Raw genomic sequence first — 23,214 nt, forward strand, 5'->3', positions numbered from 1 at the left:
AGATTATTTGGATGTAGCTAGAGGAAGAATTGGATCCTATAATCTTGCTCAAGAGAGAAGTCAAAAGGTTGAAGTCCACTTAAGGATTCATGTTATCGTCAGAAACGCAAATAAAGGAGGTGGAAGTCACGAGGCTGAATGATGAATGACAGGACAGCATCCTGGCTACTCCCAAGTGATGGTATGTAGAAATCCTAGAGGGTACTTTCACGCACCAAATCTAGGGGTATCTTAAATTAGTTAGCTCACCAAACTAGTGAGTTAAACAAGCAGCTCTCCACAGTGTGTGGGATCAGGGCATTGTGAAGTCTTATCAAGATACTCCTTGAACACCAGCCTGGAGAGGGCAAATAAGGCACCATGTATTTGTACCCAAGAAACTTGCTGTGCAAGTCCTGTACCCTTTTCCCATGCAGTAGTTCCATTGACTGCAGTCCCAAAATGCATGATTTACATTTAAGCATCATCGAGCATTACATGTCATTGTTCCACTGTATTTTATGTTGAAGAGTATTAAAACTACAATATTGTAGCTTCAATTAATAAACGAAATTTCATCTTCATCATGTGTAGTAGTAGACATCACATATTTCCTTATTATTTGTCTTCTTAGAGAACCTGTGATAGTGAAATCAGTAGATCTACATTTTATTAAACTTGCAGAGATATTTGGAAAAAATCCTTTTAAATGACAGGACACTTCAGTTACAGTCATGGCTTGAGGAACAGTGAAATAACCTTTGAATTCTGCTTCACTTGGATAGCTTGTAATGAAAGACTTTTTGTCAGTAAGCATTATATATCTGATAAGACTCTGACTTGAAATGTATGCGAAACTGAAATGAGCTGGTGTTCCTATTGATCATTGCGTACATGGTCAATACAAACTACAGAATTAATGGATTGCAAAATAATATGCTTTTGGCAGTAGTACTCCAAATTCACTATAGCTTGATCATTATAGGAAAGCACAGAGCTGTGCAATAAAATTAACACTGTTTGCACTCAGCTCCTAAGAAAGGGTTATGAAATCTGAAGAAAGATTTAAAGTGTTTTTTGTTTGTTTTTTAAGGAGTGTTGAAATTCTCATTCCTGTGCCTTTTTATTTGTGCACTTCACCTCTGTGGGAGTAGCAGCTAAGGAAGGGCAGCTGAAGCCCAACGGATTAATGAAAGGGAGGGAGAGGCAATTCCCTTTTCTCTTTGAGTGGGTTGGTGTCTTTCCTCAAAGCATGTGATGAATGTGAAAGCTATAAAGACTAAGTGAGAAGCTAAGAAGCTGGGACTTGAGAGAAAGAGTTACTTCCCAAAAGGACAGTAAAAGCAGGAATGCAGTGTCAGTGAAGCTGCTGCGAGCAAAGAATAGAATGCAAGTGAGTTACTTTTTTTTTTTTGGTGAAGATACAAAGTAAAAGCAGGGCCCCATTGGTAAAAGCAGGACAGTGGACTTAAAACTGGAAAAAGAAAAGAAATAAAAGCAAGCCAGGGGCTACATCCTGTCCATAAACTTCAAATGTTCTTTCAGCCATTTTTGAAGTGATTTTTGCTCCAGTAAAACAATAGTCCAAAGGACTGAAGATTTTTCCATATTAGTGGAAGCTTCACTGAAGTTAAAAGAAATTCAGTATGAAATTCTTACTTAATGACTCATCGTATTTGGTCATTTCATTAGCCCCCAAGAGGAGGGAAAATCTGTGAGTCTGCTTGTTGTCATCTTTTAGTCTCCTAAAATGAGTAGGGATTTTTTTACTTATCTAGTTTTACGAAAGATAGTGGCCATATCATGCTTCAATGTGCAACCTGAAACTCTGATTTATACACTCAGTTCTGAGTGAAAGGCACTGGCAGTACTGCTGTTCCTTTAGTTCCTGGATTCTTGCTGCTTTCTTACTGGCTGCTAAAAATTGAGCTGGGGTGAAGAACTTGGTTTGCAGTGACTGTCCAGATAGCTGAAGAGACCACAATGGTAAAAAAAAGAGTGTCAGTCCCGTCCAGGCCTGGGACCTGCAGCAATGATGCTCCCTCAGCAGGGTCTAGACTAGTTAATGTCCCAGGGTGGAATTTGTGGAAGGGATATCTTTTTATTTTTTTGTTTATTTGTTTGTTGCACCTAGAATAATGAGAAGAGGACATAAAAAGATAAATCAAGTACAGAAGTGCATAAAAACCAAATTAGGTTTACCTTAATTCCCAACCCTTTCCAACCACAGTGGTAGTGATCCTTGCATAGCAATGTTAACTGGTTTCCTCGTGCCTGCAGGCATGTTACCTCTGCAATTTACTCTTTAAGAATGAAAGTTTGAGTTTGCTGAGAGACGGACTCCCAGTTCCAGGAAGAAGTCTTGATGTTCTCCCAGCCCAAAGGTTAAGGCTCTAATCCATCCCCTGGAGCTAAAACAAAACAATGATAAAACTTTCCCACTACTTACAGAACATAATTGTTGTCAGAATATTTTGAAATGAATAAAGGTTACAGTTAAAAGTTTCCATTCACTTCTCTTCCCTACTGGCATGGTTGCTGCCATTGTTCTGATTTTGTGAGTACAAAATGATTCTGTAAAAACATCTTATGTCATGACACTAAACGATTACTGCTATTCACAGCTTGGGGAAACACCATCCTCCTCCTCCCTGGCATGGTGATAGTAGTCACTGCATCTGGACTTAGTGCCAGTTCTTTGTTAAGTTCCATTCAGAGTAGCTAAAAGTGCCCTATCTACCCACAAAGGGTGAAGAGTGCACAAATATGTGTACACACAAAAGTTTCTCATGGGTTCCCTTTCTCTGTTACTTTGAGTGAAAACTGAATTTATAAGATCAATTTAAAGAAATTATAGAGGAAATTACTTCTTAGATGGTGTCTAAACATTGTTCCAAGTGTCTCTGGATTACAGTTTCATGTAAGAACTTTTTCTTTCTTTTTCCTCTGTTCAGATTTTGCTGTCTTTTGTATCATGGTGCTAAGAATACTGAGGAAGTCATTGAACTTCTGGGCCTGGGGAGGAAGTGAACTCTACTGTAAAGATGCAGAGGAATATCAAAGTTCCTGCATTCTCAAGCATAGACCAGGTCATTAAGAGGATAGTAGCAGTAGATGGTAGTCTAGCAAGTAGCCTAATTAGTAGATCAACAGTCTCCAGATTCCAGGGCTTTGTGTACCAAAATCATAGTTTGGCAAAAAGTGCTCTCATAAGCCCAAACTTTTGCTGCACTTCTGTCGTGTACCCATCCTTGCCTTTTTGTGGATTTATTGATTTGTAAAGATTGAGTTTAATTTTAAACAGAGAAAGGAGGAACAAAGATTTAGAAAATGGGTTGGTTTGTATTCTGTAGGACTGAAAAAGCACGCTCAGAACATAATTTCTCTTTGATTTTGGTGAGCATTTTTGCTGGCTGTAGAACTGATTCAGCCTTGAATCTTTGTGTAAAATTGCCTTTTAGGAATACTTTTTTTTTTTTTTTCTTTTCAAAGAGTTGTTTTTAATACTGTGTGGTTTAGTCAGAATAATGGAAAATTTGAGTATCTGTCAGTGTGCAAAGGATATGTGTAGCTGTCTTGGTCCAAGAGCATAAACTGCCAATTTAAGACAGTACAGATAACATGATATCTTTTACTGAACAAAGAATAATTCATCTAATCTTTAATAATACATCCAGAAGAGGAATTTCTGTGTCCTGAAGCTTAAATGCTCTAAAATATTCTCATTCCAATAAAAAGTATCACATCTACCTTGTCTACTTAAACACGTTCAAAATGATGGATCGGTGGCTATTTTGGGTGCATTTTTACTGTGGTGTTATCTTAAGTCTCATTGAACTCACGCAACTCTTTGCAAAGCTATAAACATGCAGCCTTTATATGCCAAACTGTATCACAATCCCCCTTCTCTCTTTGCTCTCGTCACACTTTCAAAAGAAGTATAGTTTAAACAGAGTGCTGCATGAAGGTATTCTTGGTTTATTTTTATTATATTTTACTTTATTTTTGTCAGCTATAATACTTTTGTCAGCTAAAATACTTTCAAGAAATGAACACAGCTTTTGATGAATTTTTGATGAATTTCATGGGGGGAAAAACAGGTAGAAAATAGATATAGGCCTCTATAAAGCAATTATTATTGAAAGTGTGATATCTGGAGATATACTACGGTCATTTTTGTGTAGAGGAAAGACTGTTTACAATCACTACAATTATCAATCACAGTGTGATTGATAACATTTGCAGGTGCCAACACTTTAATTGCAGTCTTTTTATTGTTTGCATCGCCAGTTAGCTGGATCTGTAGAGAGGTATAATAATAAATCTAGCCCACAGAGCTTACTGTGATTGCACGTGACCTACGAGCTTGTTCCACCTTGAGTAGAAGCTCAGGGCATGAGGAAATAAAAGGAGCAGGAATAAAACAGAAATAACTATTGTAGAAGGTTAGTACCTTGGTTCGTACCTTGATGATTTTACATGGCAGTATTTCCAGGGATCGGGTGTTCAAAGGCACTTAGGTGCTTAAATGCAGTTACAGATTACAGTTACCAGTTATCTGGTCTTTCATCCTCGAATAGCCTCACTGAAGTAAGACGATAATATTGCCTTCTGAATAGAAATGGAATAAAAATAGGAGTTCTCTCCCTAAGAAATTTAAATAAAATACTAAAATTCTTTCCCTGAGGACCTAGCTGACAAATGTGTGACATGCAGGTCAGTGCCTAGTGTTACCGTTTGGAGGAATAGATAGTAAAATAGAGGATGTGTTCACCTTAGCTAACTTGGATTCATAGAGAGCTTGCACAAAGGATGCAAATTGGTCTCAATTACACTAACTGCATTGTCATAAGCAGAACTACTACTGCAATTTCTCTTAAGATCTCACTGGGGGAGAAGTTTTAAACTGCTGCCAGGCCTTCCTTGGAGCACTTCTAGATAGGGTCTGTCCAGGAGATGTACAGTATCAGAACGTCTCCCCCCAAAGCCTGACCTCTTTGTGGGCTATGGCATCTGGCTCTGGGCCTTCTGGAAGAGCAAACCTTGCAATGAGCTTTCATCAATTCATGATCACAAAAGGCACAGCAACTCTGCTAAGAACCTTTATAAGGTGTCTTATTTTCTTTCATCTGAAAATCTCAGAGTAGATCTGAAATTTCTTCTGGGGAAAAAAAAAAAAGCTGTTTTCCTGCTGAAGGAGAAAACAGAATTATAGTGTTTACTATGTTGACTACGAACAGGAAGTTAGAGGCAACCTGCAGGTAGATTTTTTTTTTTTTTTCTTTTTCCAATTTTCAATGAAAAATGTCAGCAACTCTGCTCCAGGAGCCTTGTGCGTCCAGAAGGGTTCAGACACACTGCACTCTTTTCTTTGCTCTTTGATAATGAACTTCTGAAGTATTCTGGTTTAAAAGTGCTTGAATAGGGAGAGATGTGTACTTTTAACTACTTTCTGGTGAATTCTGTAGCAGCAATTAATCTTTGACATTCTCAGGAGGTGTTTCGAAGTGTAATATGCAATGATCCCGTAGTGCACCTCTGTAGGATAACAGTGCACGTGTTGCTATGCAGGAGCCATTTCTAGGAAGCAAAGAAGAATCAGAAGCTGTGAGGAGTAGAGGAAGCCTGCAGCAAAGATGAAATTCAGGCAAAAAATCAGGAACAGTCCAGGAACAGCCACATATGTCAAAAGTCTGTTAATGTCTGCAAGAGAGCCTGAAGTTAGTAACTGGGCAAACCCCAACTAAAGCTGAGATCAGGTATGGCAGGAGTAAAGTGGGACGTCGACTATCAGTTTCAGCATTCCTGCTCATAGCACAGAAGAAAGAGCTTAACTGCTGAGCAAGAAGCCAAGTTTGGGATGTGTAAGGAAAAACAACAGCTGCCACAAAACTGCTAGTTTTGTGATTATCATCTGTACTGCTTGCTTCTGGGCTTCTTTAGGTGAGGAACCTGTAGGGCACGCCTGCATCTGTGAGGAAGGAGCAGACGCTGCAGCCAGATTTCAGTTTGGCAGCCTGAACGTGTGCAAGTTCTGTGAGACTGGGGAAGGGAGTCTGTCTGTAAAACCAGCTACTTCCACCTACATTTATTTTGGCTCCTCTCAGTTATCCATTTCTAGATAAATTCTTTTAAACATGGTGCCAAAACAGCAAGGTGCTGGTCAATTTTTGCAAGCTGCCTGAATGACTCACCTCATTTCTCAGATTACTGACTAAATATATATTAAAAAAAAAAAAAAAAGTCTAGTGGGATTGAAAGCATTTGGCAAGTCTTCCTGCAGAGCAATTCTTTGACAGTGGCTGTCAAGACAGATGTATGATGGGTCTGCTAAATGCCAGAAGGTGTAACAGCAGTTAGGCCTACTGTGCTCGGGAGGAAGCATTGCAGCACACGCTTCCCAGGTGACAGTGCTGTGGTAACTCTGCCAGGCAGGCATGAAGTACAGGAGCCAAGGTGTGCAGCAATTTTGGAGTTTCCAGCTAAGGCTGTGGGGGTTCCCCTCACACAGGAGGATCTGGGAGATGATCCCAGAGAATACGAGTGTGAAGTATGAGAGCCTGGTGGATCCACTGGGAAGCCTCGCTTAAAGGGAGATAAGAGTGATAGGGTCTATTAATGCACCCAGTGACCCTGGAGCACCCACAGCACCCAGTATACCACACCTGGCTCTAGAACAACTACTGCTGGGGATTCCTAGCCTATGTGAGCAAACCTCATTGTTTCTGTGGGACCTGAGCAATGCTGTGAAGGGTTTTGTGAAGCCTGTCCTCAGACTGGTCATTGGAAGAGCTGGAAAGTGACCAGTTATGCTAGGCACCCTTAAATGCAAGACTTTTTTGAGAATACTTTTGAGATGAAAGGCAGTTCACTGGCTACCTATCACAGATCTGGCCCTGCATCTGTTTACTGCAGATGGCTCCCATCATTCCTTTTGATGAGGTGGGCCTGTAAAACATGAGTCTGAAATCATAATGGAGGTGGCTTGGGTTCAATTAGAATGAATCGGGTTGGTGAACAAAGCTCTGTCAGTACATAAATGAAAAAGCTGACCTGGAGCTCCTTCACTGCTGACTGAACTAGCCCTTTCCTGTAAAGATGTGCAGTAGAGGGCACTAGTATGTTAATTTGTATTTGGTCATGCTATTTATTGGTGAATACCATATTAAACAATATAGTGAGAGCTAAAGGCTAATTAATAGTATAGTGTACTATAAGAATGTGTTATTCTTTAGAGAAATAGGTTGATTACTCATAAGTGAATTATTGACTGTCATCTCTGGTGTGCAACCTTCTTCTGAACTTTGGGCTGAATTTCTAAATAAAGCTCTGTTGAGAAACAGGGATTTCAGTGAGCTGATATGAACATTTCACTAGCTTACATACTGAAATTGCTGATGAGCTCTCAGCGACAGGTGTGGGCACAATTCAATTAAGACAGCTGAGGGAAAGATTCTGCTAGGAAGAATGTTCTTGTATGTAATTTTAGTATAACTCTAGAGAGCAAAATACAGGACAAAAGGCTACTTAATTGTTCCAGTAAGTATGCAAAATTTACTAGCTATTAAGGATAAAGGATGTAGCTGATGGACAAGAAGTAATACCTTGCTTGATATACTTCTAAAGAAGCATCCCAACAGGAGTCTCCTAAGCTGCAAATACTTGAGTCAGGTTGCTTGGAGGAAAGCATGTCAGAAAGTTGGCTGGCTAACAGAATTGTATGATACAAAGTCATGAAAAGTATGATACAGGTCAGTGATTCACATTCAGCAGTTCTTTGATAGCTGGATTTTCCATTGTTTCAGGATGGCTCTGAATACTTGTGAAAAAGGTTTGCTAGCCTATTTTGTTGTAAATGTGCCCAGGTTTCAGCAACTCTGTAATAAACATTTCCTACAAATAAACAAATGAGCAAATAAGGTTCCTGTTCATTATAAGTCTCTGCAAGGGCAACATTCAAAATAATCCAGACAGTTTGCTCTTAAACAGATCCTTCTTGCCCAGAATTGTAATATGCTAATCTAGGATGGGAAAGTTCCACCCCTGGCTATTGTTCTTTTCTAAGAAAATGGCAATAAATAAGCTGGAGTTAAAAAAAAAATAAAAATAAAAAAATAGAGAAATATAGGCTGGCACCATTCTCAAGAATTAGAAGTAACTTAGTACAACCTGGGGGAAAAAATAAAGTTGGAACTTGGTAAATTTCTATGCAAAGACACTAGAAAGGGGACATCCTTCCATCTGGATTTTTCCCATCTCTCATTGTTTTTCTTTTCGTTTACTGAAAATTTGAGTACCTTCATTTGTCTTCATAAATCTGTTAAAAACATTTAAGATTATTATATTCACAGCACTGTGGTTTTGGCAGAGGTTAGTGTCAGAATTCGGTAAGTATTGTTCAATTTGCATCTCTGCATCATGTTTTGATATCCTAGGGTCTTTTCTTTTCCCCATTTCCAGCAACTTTTTGTCCTGTTAAATTCTTAATTTTTTGTCCAGCTCAAATTCTGTGAGATGAGGTCAGTGTTTCAATAAGTGATGTTAAGCCCTTAGCTTCAGCATCCAGAATTCTATACTGTAAAGAATACATATTTGAGTTTCCTGTGTCAGTGTATGTGTCCTCACATACATGTTCTCCTTTTCTGCATAATAGCCAGCTAAGAGGATTTTCATAATTCAGAGTAAAAGAGGAATGATGAAAATTTCTTTTGTAGATATAAATGAAAAATCAGACAAGGTATTTTCTGTCATATTACAACCATGATCAAACTGGCACTTAATTTTATTCAAATCCTTTGAATTCAGTGAGTCACACTTATAGCTGATATAATTTCAGAAAAAAAAAAAAAAAACAAACAAACGTAAAAACAGCCAAAAAATTATACAGTTTTAATACACATTATACTAATTTTAACACAAAGGCTTTGTCCTCTGCCTGCATGAATTATGTAATCACAAACAGCAGTTCAGACACTATTTACAGCTGATTAGTGAGAAGGGCACCAGTCTGTCACTCAGGCGGGAGTGGGAGAAGAAACCTAGTGAGGACCATTTCCTGGTGTGAGGGAGTAGGAAGGAGGAATATGTATGAGTGGAGAGAATGGTGAAAGGTCTGTCTTGCCGAACTAAAAGGTCATTTGGGACCACTCTTACTGGGCATTCTTAGAGAAAAAAACTAAGTTGAACAGATTTTAACATCAACATTACGGATATGTTTAAAAAAAAAACAAAAAACTTATTTTTGGAAACAAAGCTAGCTTTAGGAATCTAGAATTAAAGGAATAGAGGGTGCAGTAACAGGGTGAAGAGAAGTTATAGAAATGTTCAGCCCTGGTCTTATGATCACGTTGACTTTGTCAACACTGTTTTCATTTTCATCACAGTTACTAGCAATTTGAGTAATTCGTTTTAATTAGTCCTTAATATGTGCATACTTTGGAATGGAAAAACATTCGCGATGGTTTAACTATGTCTGCACTTAAACTGTGATTAGCTAATAATTTTTCCTATTTATGTCCTTACTCATTTCTCTTTATTAGTTATAAAAAATCTCCCCTTTACATATATGAACAAAACAACATTGGGCCTCATAGTAAAAATTGTACCATGTCATTGTAGGTCTTAACACAAAAACTCATGAAGCAGAGGTGGTTAGAGAAAGGCAACAGCATAATTTGATCTTTGTTTTGTTTTTATCATTGACTAGTACGACTACAAGGAAATCCTTTAACCTTTCCTGCTCCAGCAACAAGTCAAGTTTACACATAGAGTTATACCTGTCCTCAGCAATATTAAGCTTTATAAATTTCTTAAAGCTGCTTTGACCAATTCATTTAAGTGCAAAGCATGACTGGAGAAAAGTCCACTTTTAGTATTTTCCAGGACTGAAATGAATATTGGGGGTGATTTAAAAAACAAACAAACAAAAAACACAGCATGAACACTATCCAGTATCCTGGAGGAATATTCTGTAAGTTCCCTGTATGCTTTATTATCCTTACTTTCCCCAAGGAAAGAAAGGTAATATGTTAAAAAGTAGGATGTTTGGCCAATTTATTTTAGAGGAAAGCAGAAATGAAAAGAATAGAAGAAAGCAAAATGCTGAAAACTAGGACAATTCTACCAAAAGTAGGACAGCTTACTGCACATTAAGTACCTTTGGCTTATGCATATTGTATCACGCTTACTTTACACACACAATTAGTCCCAGTGACTTCAAAGTGGGACTTCCCACATGAGTTGAGAATGATTTATCCTGCATGATAAAGCTGTAGTAGTATATGAAAATCAAACAGGGTCAGAATACATACTCATCATGAGAATAATCTGGAGAACAGATATAACTGGTTGAGCTCATGTTTAAAAAAGAAAAGTCACTGGCACTTAGTTTAGAGATCAAATTAGAGGAGAAAAACATAGATTAATGATGCTGGAGCAGGTTACACAGACTAACATTCAAGATCTGAGCAGCTGAACTTCAGCTCCTCATTGCTTCTTCATCAGACTTTGTTGTTGTTGTTGTTTAATACAGTAAAGAATAACTGAGTTTTAAGTGTTGTAATGGCATTCTGAGGAATCATAGAATGATGTCGATTGGAAGGGACCTTAAAGAACATCTAGTTCCAAGTCTCCTGCCATGGGCAGGGACACCTCCCACTAGACCAGGTTGCCCAAACCCCATCCAACCTAGCCTTGAACCTCCAACGATGGAGCATTCACAGCTCCTTTGGGCAACCTCTTCCAGTGCCGCCCCTCCCTCTCCCCCCCCGCCCCCCCCAAGTGTAGAATTTCTTCCTTGTATCTAATCTAAATCTACCTTCTTTTAGTTTAAAGCCATTACTCCTTGCCCACTCACTACACTCCCTGACAAAGAGTCCCTCTACAGCTTTCCTGCAGCCCCCCCTTTAGGTATTGGAAGGCTGCTATAAGGTCTCCCTGGAGCCTTCTCTTCTCCAGGCTGAATAACCCCAACTCCCTCAGCCTGTCGTCATAGGAGAGGTGCTCCAGCCCTCTGATCAGTCTCATGGACCCCTCTGGACTCACTCCAGCAGGTCCATATCCTTCTTGTGCTGGGGACCCCACTTCTTAATGTAGTTTTTAATTAGAATGTTGGTAAGAACAGTAAATAGCTTGAAGTAAGGTAGAGTCGTTAACTGAGAAGATTTGAAGTTTGACTCATTGATACAAAAATGTTTGACCTGTTACCCTGAAGGATACAACAGGCAATGTGAAAATATCTGTCCTGAAATTGGTGCTCGTGTTATTCCTAAGTCCTGTTTATTATTCAGAGACATTATTTGGATAAAAGCCCTATGCTCTGCATCTCAGGTCCCTATCTGCAAAATACCATAGTCAACAGAGCAATGCTTTAAGTGAAGCTATGCTATGTTTTATGCAGTATCAGGCCCTGAGGGCACTGATAGACTTTAAGAGCTATGAGCAGACTCACCTGGGATCCACACCCAGGAGTTCCACTTCAGCTGGGGTCTCCATGGCCTGTCTGCCCTGTGTTGCAGGGGTGGGGTGCCTTTGTCCATCCCTGCCTCTTGCTGTCCTGATTTACAGTTCATCCTCCTTGGATGGGCCTGGAGCCTAGGCTTCAGGCAGCTTGCCTCTGGCCCTGTCTCTGGGTTGGACCTCAGACTTCTGATAGGTATTTCTGTCTTCCAGACCTGGCTCATTACCTTGCCTTGTCTGGGACTGTTAGTGTGGACCTGCTTTTTTCACCCCCCCTGGCCTTGTAGGACTTCATGTATTGGCAAGGGTATGCATGGACCTGGTTCCCCTCTCATGCCCCCTCATAGGGCAGCCCCACTCCTTCAGTTTCCTGATGTGTAGGCCTTTATGCAAGGATCACCTTATCTTTGCTGTACCAAAAATTGTCCAATGCTTTGGTGTTATCTCCTGGAATTACTATTCTCTGTTATTCTCCATAGAAGGGAAAGCTTAAAGTCTGCTGACTTGCTGGCTTCTATAGGACAAGGGCCCTGCCAAATATGCTCTTCTTACCCATGTTAAGAAAATGTTTAATAGGTGTCTCAACAGAGAAAATCTTCTAGGTACTATGCATAACTTAACATTATCATTTTTGTGCATGCCAAGCAACAATACCATCCCTCTCTCCTGCCCCCCCTGCCCAGAGGGACTTCCTTAGGACTGAAGTAGAGCTAGAAATCTAGCATGATACAAAGGCTGCTTTATGACACAGCTTCTAAACCCCTTTATCCTACTCTATTTAAAAATTAGCTTACGTAGGTATTTCTATGATTTTTTAGGAGTTATGCTGATAAATTTCATAAAATGCCTGTGCAAAAAGTATGTGGGAGAGTGAAGGTGAGGGCATATTAGTATGCAGAAACTTAATATAACTAGTATACTACTACCTCTCTTTGAAATAAAAAGACATACGTGCAAGCAAGGCCTGCTTTGCCTGTCTGTCTGAACCAGTGATATTCCAGTTCTGTTTGACTTGCCAGAAATGATGCTTTCAATTGGCAGGAAGAAAGAAACAGCATTCTTCTACAAGATTATCTGTAGATATAATTTTAAGGAGTAAATTTCCCTCCATCTGTGTCCGAAACAAATGTAAGCATTCAAACAGAATGCTATGCTATGCTATGCACAGAAACTATGCTCTTCCTTAATCTAAGTTTGAAAGATTTAATAAAATATCCAAATGAGTTAAGAAAAGAAAGTTGGTGGCTGGGAAGAGAGCTCTCAGAGGAAGGAAATGGAAGTCAGTATCTTCTGAAACATCATTTACATTTGAGAAGTGATGTAGACAAAATTAGGTTCCCCTGAAAACATCTAAGAGATTGAAAGAACAATGTCGGTCCTCTCAAAACAAACAAAAACAAGAAAGGCTGACCTACAAAGGTTCTAGTTTTAATTTGAGTAAAACAGGCAGAGCTTCAAACATCAGAACTAACGAGTCTCTAAGCTAATGAAAGGGTTTTCTGCAGGAAAAGATGAAAGTGATGAAAAATGTAATTTTTAATATCACCTTATCCTTTCAAGAAATGAAGGCTGATCCTAGGTTCTCCATGGGGAAACATGAACAAGATAGCTCACTGACTGAAAATACCAATGTGCAAATATTTCCAAAGGCACTGAAATACAAAATGACACTTCTTTACAATCTCCTTTGTAGTAACTGAAACTGTCTTTTTCTAACAGGAAAATGGGGACAGACCACATATCAATTGATGAACTTAGAGAGATGCCAAATCAGATTCAGGATTTCCAGGTACTGTGCTCAAGCTATCCTTATCTTCCCCCTCCATAAATAAATAAATAAGTAAAAGTGAGTCTTCATTACATTTGAATCCCGTTATAATTTGTTCCAGCTATGCTATCTATTAATAACTGAAAATCTAAATGCTTGAATCTCTTCATAAGAATTACATGGATTTTTTTTTTCAGTTTTCAAGATGAAATTTGGTATTTTAGAGAGGTATTGAATGGAAAACCCAAGCAACTTTTAATTGTTCATTATAGCTATTTGTTTAGTCAATTTTTAATGGCCCTTTTAAAATGAGTTTAACATTAGAAGATTGATCTAAATGAATGCCCTTGTTAATAAAATGCTGCTGAGCCCTAAACCATCCATTTTGTATTCTATTTTATTATGTATCATTGTAATAATATAATTGTTTTAAATGCCTGTTAAATGAATGGTAACTGAACTGAGCCAAACTGCCTACATGCTGTACTGCAGGGGGAACTGCTTGACTACAGGCAGAACAGACCCAAAGAGAACTGGAGTTTATATTAAAGACAAATAATGGGCAAACTACCTTTACAAGCTCAGCAGGAGGGGTGACCAAGTTCTCTCAAAGTGACAAAAAGTGCTGAGGCGATAGATCTGCAGCTAAGAGCATTAGTCCACATGTAGGTCACACCAGAGCTTTGTGGACCACCTTGCTGTAAATGAAGAGACCAACTACCTCCTGCTAAAAGTCTGTTGAAAGTAGAAAGCTAGGAAAAACAGCTGGGTGCATTATGCAAACTGAATCATAACTCTCAACGTCTCCCTCCAATATAAAGAATCTCTCAAAGCTGTGAATTTTTGCTAGTCTCTCAAGCCAGAGAGACTCTTTTCTTTTGTGCCTTTTCCTCCTAAGGTTTACAGAGAAATAGATAAACTCTCTCAGCTGACTTAGGTGAAATTTGAGGAGCAGCATTTTTTTTATTATTATTTTATTTTTTAGCTTTTTATGTGTTTTTCTGAGTTCTTTATCTTACAGTCTTAATGTTATTGTTCACAGTCAGCTATAGAGAGTTGCTACTTGGAAAACAGGCACTATGCTTTGTCACGTGGAATTTAACTGAATGTCCCCCTAGAACTCCTAGTTGAATAAATTACATTTCACTCTGAGAAAAGGATCGGGAGAGCTTAGGGGAAGAGAGATTTTTTATGATAACTATTTTCTGAAAAGACAAAACTAGACATTATCGTAGTCTTCTAAGATTAAGTGGGAGGGTTGGAGACATTCCAGCAAAGAGGGAAACATTCATCAGTTATCAGGAGGACTAACCTTTTTCAAACGTTTGAGGAAATACAATCAAGATCAGTTCTCCTCCTCCCCACCGGCCTTGTCTTTTTAGCTAATGGGAAGGCCGCAAGGGGATTATCCCACATAATGGAGACCTGTGGGTCCAAATACTGTAATGTCCCTAAAAAATCAAAGTTAGCATAAATGTAATACAACTTTCTTCTTGCCCATGTGCAGTGGCTTCTGAGACACTGGAGCAGCTTCATTTAAAGACGAGAGTTCAAACAACTTGGCTAACATGCTTTTGTGGTCTCTGAAGTGCTGTGGAAACACTGAGAGTATTTCTCTCAGAATAAAATTAAAATAGAGCTTTTCAGCTGGAGCTTTTTATGTGCAGGTGATTTTTACTTATAATTCTGTAAGAAATATTTTGATTCTGCAACTTGTCATTTGAAATATAACTAAAAAATGCATTCATTATACATGTCTATATACATCTTTCTGCAAGTGAAAGATTACTCAGTTATTTTATTTAAATGAATTAATTCTAACCCTTGTTACTTTTAAGTTGATTTCTATTCACAGTATCTCTCTTGCAAATAATTTCCCCTTCTTGTGATTTTCAAACATGAATGCATTCATTATGTGTTGATTAATTACTACATGTTCCAGATACAGCTATTTAGTGAGAAACAACAACAAAAGACTTCATTTCAGAATGTGTGCAACTACATCAGTGCTGTGCAGTTCAACCGATGCATTGAAGTAATCTCTGATTTGGGTAGAGGTTACGTAAATAAAAGTTTGCTTAAAAGTAAGGAATGTTCTTTGTTGCCAACCCAAGTCTCTCAGTCCCCAAGTTATGTATGATATAAAATGTCATAAATAAAACATTTGTCTGCTGAATGCAGTGTAATTTATTACTAAAGATATTCTCCTCTGAGCGATCCTTGCCTAACTACATTGTATATATGATCAGTGGGTTTACTGAAGTGAGCAGAAATTCACCCTTAATGGGGGTTTAATGAAGTTACAAAAAAATTAGAGAACATGGATTACATCTTAAGCGAAGTTTTGGATTACTAAAACATTCATAGGAATAGGTAGACTTCTGCAAGCTGAAGAGAAGTGTCAGGTATATCAAAATAAACATTTAGGCTCAGACACTTCAGGCTAAATCAAACATCTCATGAGGACTTTGAATTTTAAAAGTCGACAGAACTTTTTGTTTTATTTTAATCTTTCCTCACTAGTTTTCCCTTCCGACCTTTGAATGATTAGAATTTTTGGAAAAAAAATCATCATGAAATGAGTGAATAAACAACTTTTAGCTGTGACTTCAGCAATTCCATTATCTGTTAAGATATTTTTATTAGATAATTAAGCCATGCTTTCTCTAAACATTAACCTTAATGACTATGTTTGAAACCGTCATCTGTGCCCTGACTGAGAAGTCACTCAAACCCTGAATGGATGCAATCATTTACCTGTAACCTCAGGAAATCTTTTTTTTAAGTGGTTGCTTCCCACTACTAATTATCTTCATTGGAAGATTACGCAATATACATCTTGCATTTACTGTCCCTTTGTTTTCCCTCTTATAACACAAAGTTCCTTTCTAAGCAGCTGTCAGTGTGTTTTCCGCTATTTTAAGTGTGTCCATCCACCTTGTAGTTCCCTTCTTCCTTGATTTGGGTCTCACAGGGACTCCTTTCTGCAGATCATAGAAAAGCTTTGCATATGTCTAAGAATAAAAACTATTGTCAAACATGCAAATTGTGAACATGTGCCAAGACATCTTGCTCTTTCCTAGAATAAGGGAGAGTTTCCCATGCAGCACAGGAAGATCATTATACAGAAAGAGGAGGGATCTGTTGACAGAAACTATACTGAGAGTGTCATCAAAAATGCCTTATTCCTTTTCACTTCCAGTCTCTTCTCTTGCACATGACTGCCTGTTCAGGATTTCACTTTCAAATAAATATTGGGTACTTGTATCCAAGAAGACAAGCAAATATGCAAAGAAAAATCTGCCTAAGTAAGTGAACACTCCTATTCAAAATTCTGTGGCTAGATGAATGGGTAAGTGACAACAGTGATGAATAAATAGTGCCTGGGACTGCCAAAACACAGCATTAGAAAGTATAAACAAAGCAGTATTGAAAACAGATGGATTCATTTTAAGTTGTATCCCTTTTCAGTCAAGAGATGCTAATGAGGCAACTTCACTTTGTACCATGACCCTGATGCATTGTGTGCTGACACCAGCGAAGAGCTGGTCTGGCATGGGGTCTGAGTGCCAGCATGCAGATGCCTTTCCACAGGAGTAGGTAATTATTACCCAAACTGCAAAAAGCATGAATTTTCCTACTGAATAATGAGAGAAGTTATTTGTGATAGGCAACAGAGCTATGTAATTCCAATAATTAGGTATTTGTGAGTATTTGTACTGGATTCAATGCCAAAAACTAAAACATGGGGATTTGATGGGGGGTTTGAAGGGAAGGTAGAGGGCTGCTGAGATGAAGAAAAAGCTGGTGAGATTTCACAGGCACAGGAACTGCTCTATCAAATCAGCCCCATTGCCTGTTTATTTTGACGATAGCCAAAACTCAGTGGGTATAGGAGACAGGTGCAGTCTGTTCAGCAATTGGCAGTGATACTGCAACTTTTTCCTAAGGAGAAAGGAGTTTCAGTTTCCAACTTTTTAAACAAATCTTAGATATAATAAAGTTATGCTTGAAATAAAGCTGCAGATTTTAAAATTATGTAAATTCGGGAAGCTCTGGTCAAAATACCCAAAATATAATGATGTGTCTGGACAAAAAGCCAAAAAGAAATGTATCTACTTGTCTGGATATGTGGATTTGGATACTGTTTCTAGAAACAAATCATAAGGCAAATAACATTCCTGGATGACAATTACTTACTCTTAAAGTTCACAGGGGAGCTTTCTGTTAGTGGGTCTCAATTTTCCTGTGGCTAATTCTCCTTAGAGGCAACTGCTGCCTGCTGAGTTGTTTGGCTGTTTTGATCCACAGCTTTATTCTTGTTCCACTAATGACTCCAACAAAATAATTTGTATTAAAAAAAAAAAAAAAAAGAAAAAAGAAAAAAAAAAGCATTATGTAGAAGTGATGTACCCAGACTACGCTGATAACAGATGAAATACCTTCTGACAGAGCTGTGCAAAGTCACTTTTCACCCACATTCTTCTTCCAGACATTGTGAAAGCTACTTCTGGCCTTTGATACTGCTCTGGGAGGTTCATGTGTGACCTAGATATAATTATGGCCTTTGCAGTCGGCACTGGTGGGATCTGTGCTGGGACACACCTGCAAGCTGGAATGTGTCTCACCTGTTGAAATGAGTGTTTTATAGTTACATGAAAGGCAAAGGAGATATATAACTCCAGAAAGTAAGATTATTTTAAAGAGTAGCCAACAGAATCCAAGCTCATGATTTCTGAGACAGTTGGGAAATCAACACGTAAAACAGAAGTGCTTGTAAATGCAAAGCATGACACTCCCTGCTTTCCCTTCCACTTTTTGTATGCTACACCTTCAATATTCTTAGTTACCTTACAAGGGTGGTTGTAATGCAAAATGTTTGCATACATATATATTTTTGAAGTATATTTACCTTATAATCATTTTATAATGCTCTTATTGTTACTGCTAAATGAAGAATTGACCCCAATTCTTTGAATGCACTGAAGCAAGCAGCCTAATAACTTTTTTTCTATGACTAGATATAGTTGCTGAAAGGAGTTTAACAACATAGTAATACTATGGCTTTATGCTGACATTTCTTAGGTTGCCTGTTATCTAGTTGATTGGACCAACTTCCTGAATGACTTCTACTATTCTAGATAATTTCCTAATCAAATATGATCATGTATTTTTCCTTGTCCTACAGAGGAGAAAAGCATGTTTATTTTTGTTCATTTCATAGAGATTTTGAAATCAAAACCATATCATAATCCAATTTCCCATCCTTCCCTATCCCTAATTCACTTCTGTGTAGTGATTTGGAGAATGCCGGCATGCTTGCATTTTCTTAACAAGGAGACTGTATTACGAAATATATATTATTAGTTGACCAATAGTAGGGGCTTCATGAGACTGTAAAAGAGGCATATACCATGTTCATCACCACATCTGGTAAGTTTTCTCAATTGTTGTTGCAATTCTGTTGAATTAGGTGGCCCAATGGGTTTCCATCGTCAAGAAGATGCTAATAGTCATATAAGTCAAGCAATTACTAAGTTTCCTGGGGATAGTCCAACCACAGGGAATATTCCTAATTTAAAAATCTCTAACTGCCACTATATATATATATAAATATATATATATATATATTTTTTTTCTTAAACCTTTCCAACTTTGGATAGCAAATGCAATAATAAATTCTATTCCCTGTTGTTCGTGTTCAGGGACTGTGCCTAATCTTGGAATTACTGGCATCTGTACATCATTTCAGTGGTAAATTACAGCTGGGATATACTAACCCCAGAGTGTGAGTAAAAACTTTCTGAAATGTTGGAAGCGCCTTTGCACTTCATAGTTGATTTACAGTAATTAGCTTAGTCTTCATTTTCTTTTGATAGTTTGTGTAAAATTTGTGCTAATTTCTCAGCACTAGAGTTGATAGACTTTTTTTTTTTTTTAAGAAAACATTTTGGTGAAAATTAGATTTCAACTAAACCTCATTTTATGTTAATTACCTTCCCTTGTTGATAATTTCCTCTTCTTCTTTCCCTCATCTTCTTCGTCCTCTTCAGAATTAGCAGAGGAATAATGGAAACCTGAAATATAAATTTTCATTAAACTTTTCCGTGCAGACCGCATAATTTCCTAAACAGTTCAAAAATAATTTAAAATTCAAAATTGTTAACAATTCAATAACCATTATTAAAAAGATAATAATATTAATGGTTAAAATTTATGGCCTTATTTTAGATATCTTCTGCCCAGTCCTCTAATGCATTTTGTAATTGTCTAACAAGTGACTTCATATAAGAAATAGAAAGGTGCAAATTGGATCAAAATTTGTGCTACTTACCTCCAACACCTGTAAATATGGTTAGAGTAACTATACATCTGTTCAGAGCTACTCTCCTCAAAAACAATAATGAATGACTGTCATTAGAAGTTAGAAATCAACTTTATTTCTCAAAATAGATGGCTTCTAGGGTGTATGTCTGTGACATGGCTATCCAAGTGTCGTGGTTTAACCCGGCTGGCAGCTAAACACCACACAGCCGTTCGCTCACCCTCCCCCCTCCCTCTCTGGGATGGGGGAGAGAAACGGGAAAGTGAAGCCTGTGAGTTGAGATAAAGACAGTTTATTAAGACAGGAAAATAATAATAACAATAATAATAATAATAGTGATAATGGTAATAGTATTAACAATAATAATGTGTAAGAAAACAAGTGATGCACAATGCAATTGCTCACCACCCGCTGACCGATGCCCAGCCTATTCCCGAGCAGCCGGCCCCCCCACCCCGGCCAGCCACCCCTATATATTGTTTAGCATGACGTCAGATGGTATGGAATACCCCTTTGGCCAGTTTGGGTCAGCTGTCCTGGGTCTGTCCCCTCCCAGCTCCTGCTGCACCCCCAGCCTGCTCGCTGGCAGGACAGAGCAAGAAGCCGAAAAGTCCTTGGCCTGGTGTAAACACTGCTCTGCAACAATTAAAACATCAGCATGTTATCAGCGCTCTTCTCATCCTAATCCAAAACATAGCACCCTACCAGCTACTATGAGCTACTTAACTCTGTCCTAACTGGAACCAGGACACCAAGGAACAGAAAAGTTAGAGCTTTAGTTAGAGAAAGACTAACATTTTAGATAGTACTATGATATTTATACACAGCAGTAATTTGGCCTTTGATTGACACATTTTATATTGTTCTATTGGTTTGTTTAATAGCAGTTATGAATAGCTTTTTTTCATTATCAGAGAAACATTTCATATTTCTATGCTTTTAACTAGGAGCAGGACAAAACAGTTGAGCTGTGGAAAAGATGAATTCAGTTTTCATTGGCTTCATTAAGAATATCACATGCTTAACTGAGACATCCTAATGAAATTTGGAAAAGCTTTTCCAAATTGCTTTCCTCCTTACCTCAATTTTGGAAGTTGGAAGCCTTTGGAAGCTTCTGAAGGTTTCTGAAGGCTTCTGAAACTTCTCAACAAAAGTTGTTTTATAAGTGTGGACTAATATCCAGAGGATAACACTCAGGAGAAAAAGAAAACCCAGGAGCTATTTTTAGGGGAATATCCTTATTCCGTCTTTATGCATAAAAGATATATCAAATCCACATATCATCAAAATAAGTCTCTCTGAAATCTGTAGGATACATTTGTGTAAAATGCAAGGAAGATCCCTTACTGCCATATGGAAGTCTTATGAATGCTGGGCATGGGAAAAGAGTTTAAAATATGCTTTCTTAATGTGAGAGATGAGCCTCAGAATGGTCTTTAAGAACCTCACACAAATTAAGATTCAACTTGGATTTTCCCTTAAAAGAACCATGAAAGAATTCAAAATACAGTTAAAGTGGCAGAGTTTGATAACTTAGCAGGATAATTCTGCTTGTATTTAGAAGAAAGCAAATGTCCAACTTTTTCAACTTCTTGAAGCAGCAATAAAATTCTAAATTTATTCACATCCTCCAAATACTAAGAAACTTCAGTGAAAGTTATGCTAAACAGTAAGTAAACAAATAGCACCAACAGCAAAATCACACATGCGTCCTTAACAATATATGGTATTGCCAACCCTGGTCACACCGTGGTCATAAATTCACTGCCTTATTCAGCCTAATGAACTGTTTTTCTAAATCAGAAATATAGCTAATGTAAGCAATCAGCACGGTTTATTATGTGTAGTGAAATGTCTAAATATCCTTGGCACTCCATCTTTGCTGAGGGCACAGTTTACTTTTATTGAAATTGTATCTGCAATGAGTTTCCATATACAATCTAGAAAGTCATCTGTAAACATGTATGTGTGTGTGTATAGAGAGACATGTATACAGATACATATACATACAGGTATATAAATATGCTTTGCTTGATACTGTCAAATAGGCAGTTCAGTAAGCCTGCCCATATGAAGAAATTCCATACATGTATTTCCAAGACAGGGCACTAAATATTGAAATTATATATTAAAATTTGCATGGCATGTCTAATTTTTTGTTTTACACTAGAAAAATACACTTTACACTGAAAGATATCTCTTTTGTGTAAAATATTAAGATACAAAATGGCAACAGTGGCCATGTGTCTGAAATGCTTGTTTTACTTCAAGTAGCCAAGAGGGATATCTTTCCTCTCTGTCTTCCCCATCATCTCATTTTCAAAACTGATTCTGCAAATAGTTACTGTTAATATCTGAAGTGTTATAATGTGAAAATACAGATTTATATTGCTGTTGTGTGTAAGCTCATTTTTAATATTGCCCTTAACATGAATTCATGTGTGGATAATTTTAGTCAGCTACTTATCAAATAAGAAAAATAATAAATAATGTTATCATATTTTAATGTAATTATTATAATATTGTAATAATATATTTTAATTTTAAGTGTGATCGCCCAGAGAATGACAACAGCAGGTTGTAAAAGTAGCCAGGCTATATATGATCTGGTGCTGCAGTCCATAACAGTTTGATGAAGGCATGATGTAGTACTTTTTTTTATTATTAACTATTATCCTAATGGATATATTTGTTCTGAATAAGGCAGTTCTTCCTTCATGTTAAATATTTTCAGAATCATAACTCTTATCTTAATTTGGGAAAGAAACAAAAACAAAAACAGCACACACACACTTGAATACCAAATGAAAATTCCTTCCCTTTCTTTAGTACATTAAGGGTTATAAGTAGTCTGATGAAATAATCTTTTGGGGATGTATGCTCCAAATGTTGTGTTTAGAAGACTTTTCTTCATGACAAATGCAGGAGAAATTGATGTTTTTATTGACCTATAAAGATATTACCTACATGTTTTTCTATAAGAGGAGTAACAGATTTTATATCTTCAGCTGACTTATCTTAATTTTGAACATTCCTTTGCAGGCATAGCTCGAGAGTAGATGTTCATATGGAATAAGTAACTGTACCAGTGACCACATATGTAGGATGCAGTAATATCTTATTTTACTTTTGTGTTACCGCTGCCTAGTGTCACAAGCTGACTCAGTAATATTTCATGATGTGCTGTGATGTGAGACTTATTTTTACATTCTGGATGGATTTTTATGTCTTTGGAAGAAAATCTTTCTTATACACACATTCTGCATGTGATCAAAATGAGGTACAAATATATATTCAGATCCTTCTGAATACTTAATGAACACATGTTATAAGTCAAAATATCAAAAGGGGCTACACAAGACTATTATGCCAACCTTCTCCATCCTGATCAATATTTCAAATTACCCATGGATTCATTCTCTGAACTCTTTTAGAAAGTCTCTTGTTTTGAAGTGGGCTCACTGCGACTTTGTTAATTTAATCTTGAAAGACAACTTTCACTCTGGCAGTAAATTCCAGTTTGTTGGTTTATTCAGGGTAAGTTCTTCCAACAGCCAAGGCAGAGCTTGTCACGTTAGGGTGGTTTTTTTTGGTGTTTTTGTTGGTGGTGTTTGCAAGGTGTTTTATTTTCTCTCTCTTTTATTTTTTTCTTTTTAATTATTATTACTATTAGTATTCTTTCTTT

The 23,214-nt window shown here is 37.5% G+C and overlaps 1 protein-coding gene and 1 long non-coding RNA gene across 7 annotated transcripts in view; one reads left to right on the top strand and one right to left on the bottom strand.

Moving 5' to 3' along the window:
* Positions 1 to 23,167, bottom strand: part of LOC310885245 — a 38,098-nt gene extending 14,931 nt beyond the window's left edge. Inside the window, exons 1-4 of one of the 5 annotated variants that reach the window (XR_014574630.1) lie at positions 19,539 to 23,167; positions 19,201 to 19,281; positions 17,647 to 17,832; positions 14,715 to 17,531 (exon numbers count right to left, since the gene is read on the bottom strand). This is a non-coding gene — a long non-coding RNA (uncharacterized lncRNA). The other 4 variants (XR_014574627.1, XR_014574629.1, XR_014574631.1 and 1 more) reach the window with 4 other exon arrangements.
* LOC310885219 (uncharacterized protein) overlaps positions 1 to 23,214 on the top strand; it is a gene marked incomplete at its 5' end in the record, with an annotated part of 109,173 nt that overhangs the window by 77,953 nt on the left and 8,006 nt on the right. For both annotated transcript variants that reach the window (XR_014574613.1, XR_014574614.1), the window contains one exon: positions 13,156 to 13,225. The remainder of the gene's footprint in view (positions 1 to 13,155; positions 13,226 to 23,214) is intronic.

This window comes from Anser anser, assembly GCF_964211835.1.
Source record: "Anser anser genome assembly, chromosome: 1".
Lineage (NCBI taxonomy): Eukaryota > Metazoa > Chordata > Aves > Anseriformes > Anatidae > Anser > Anser anser.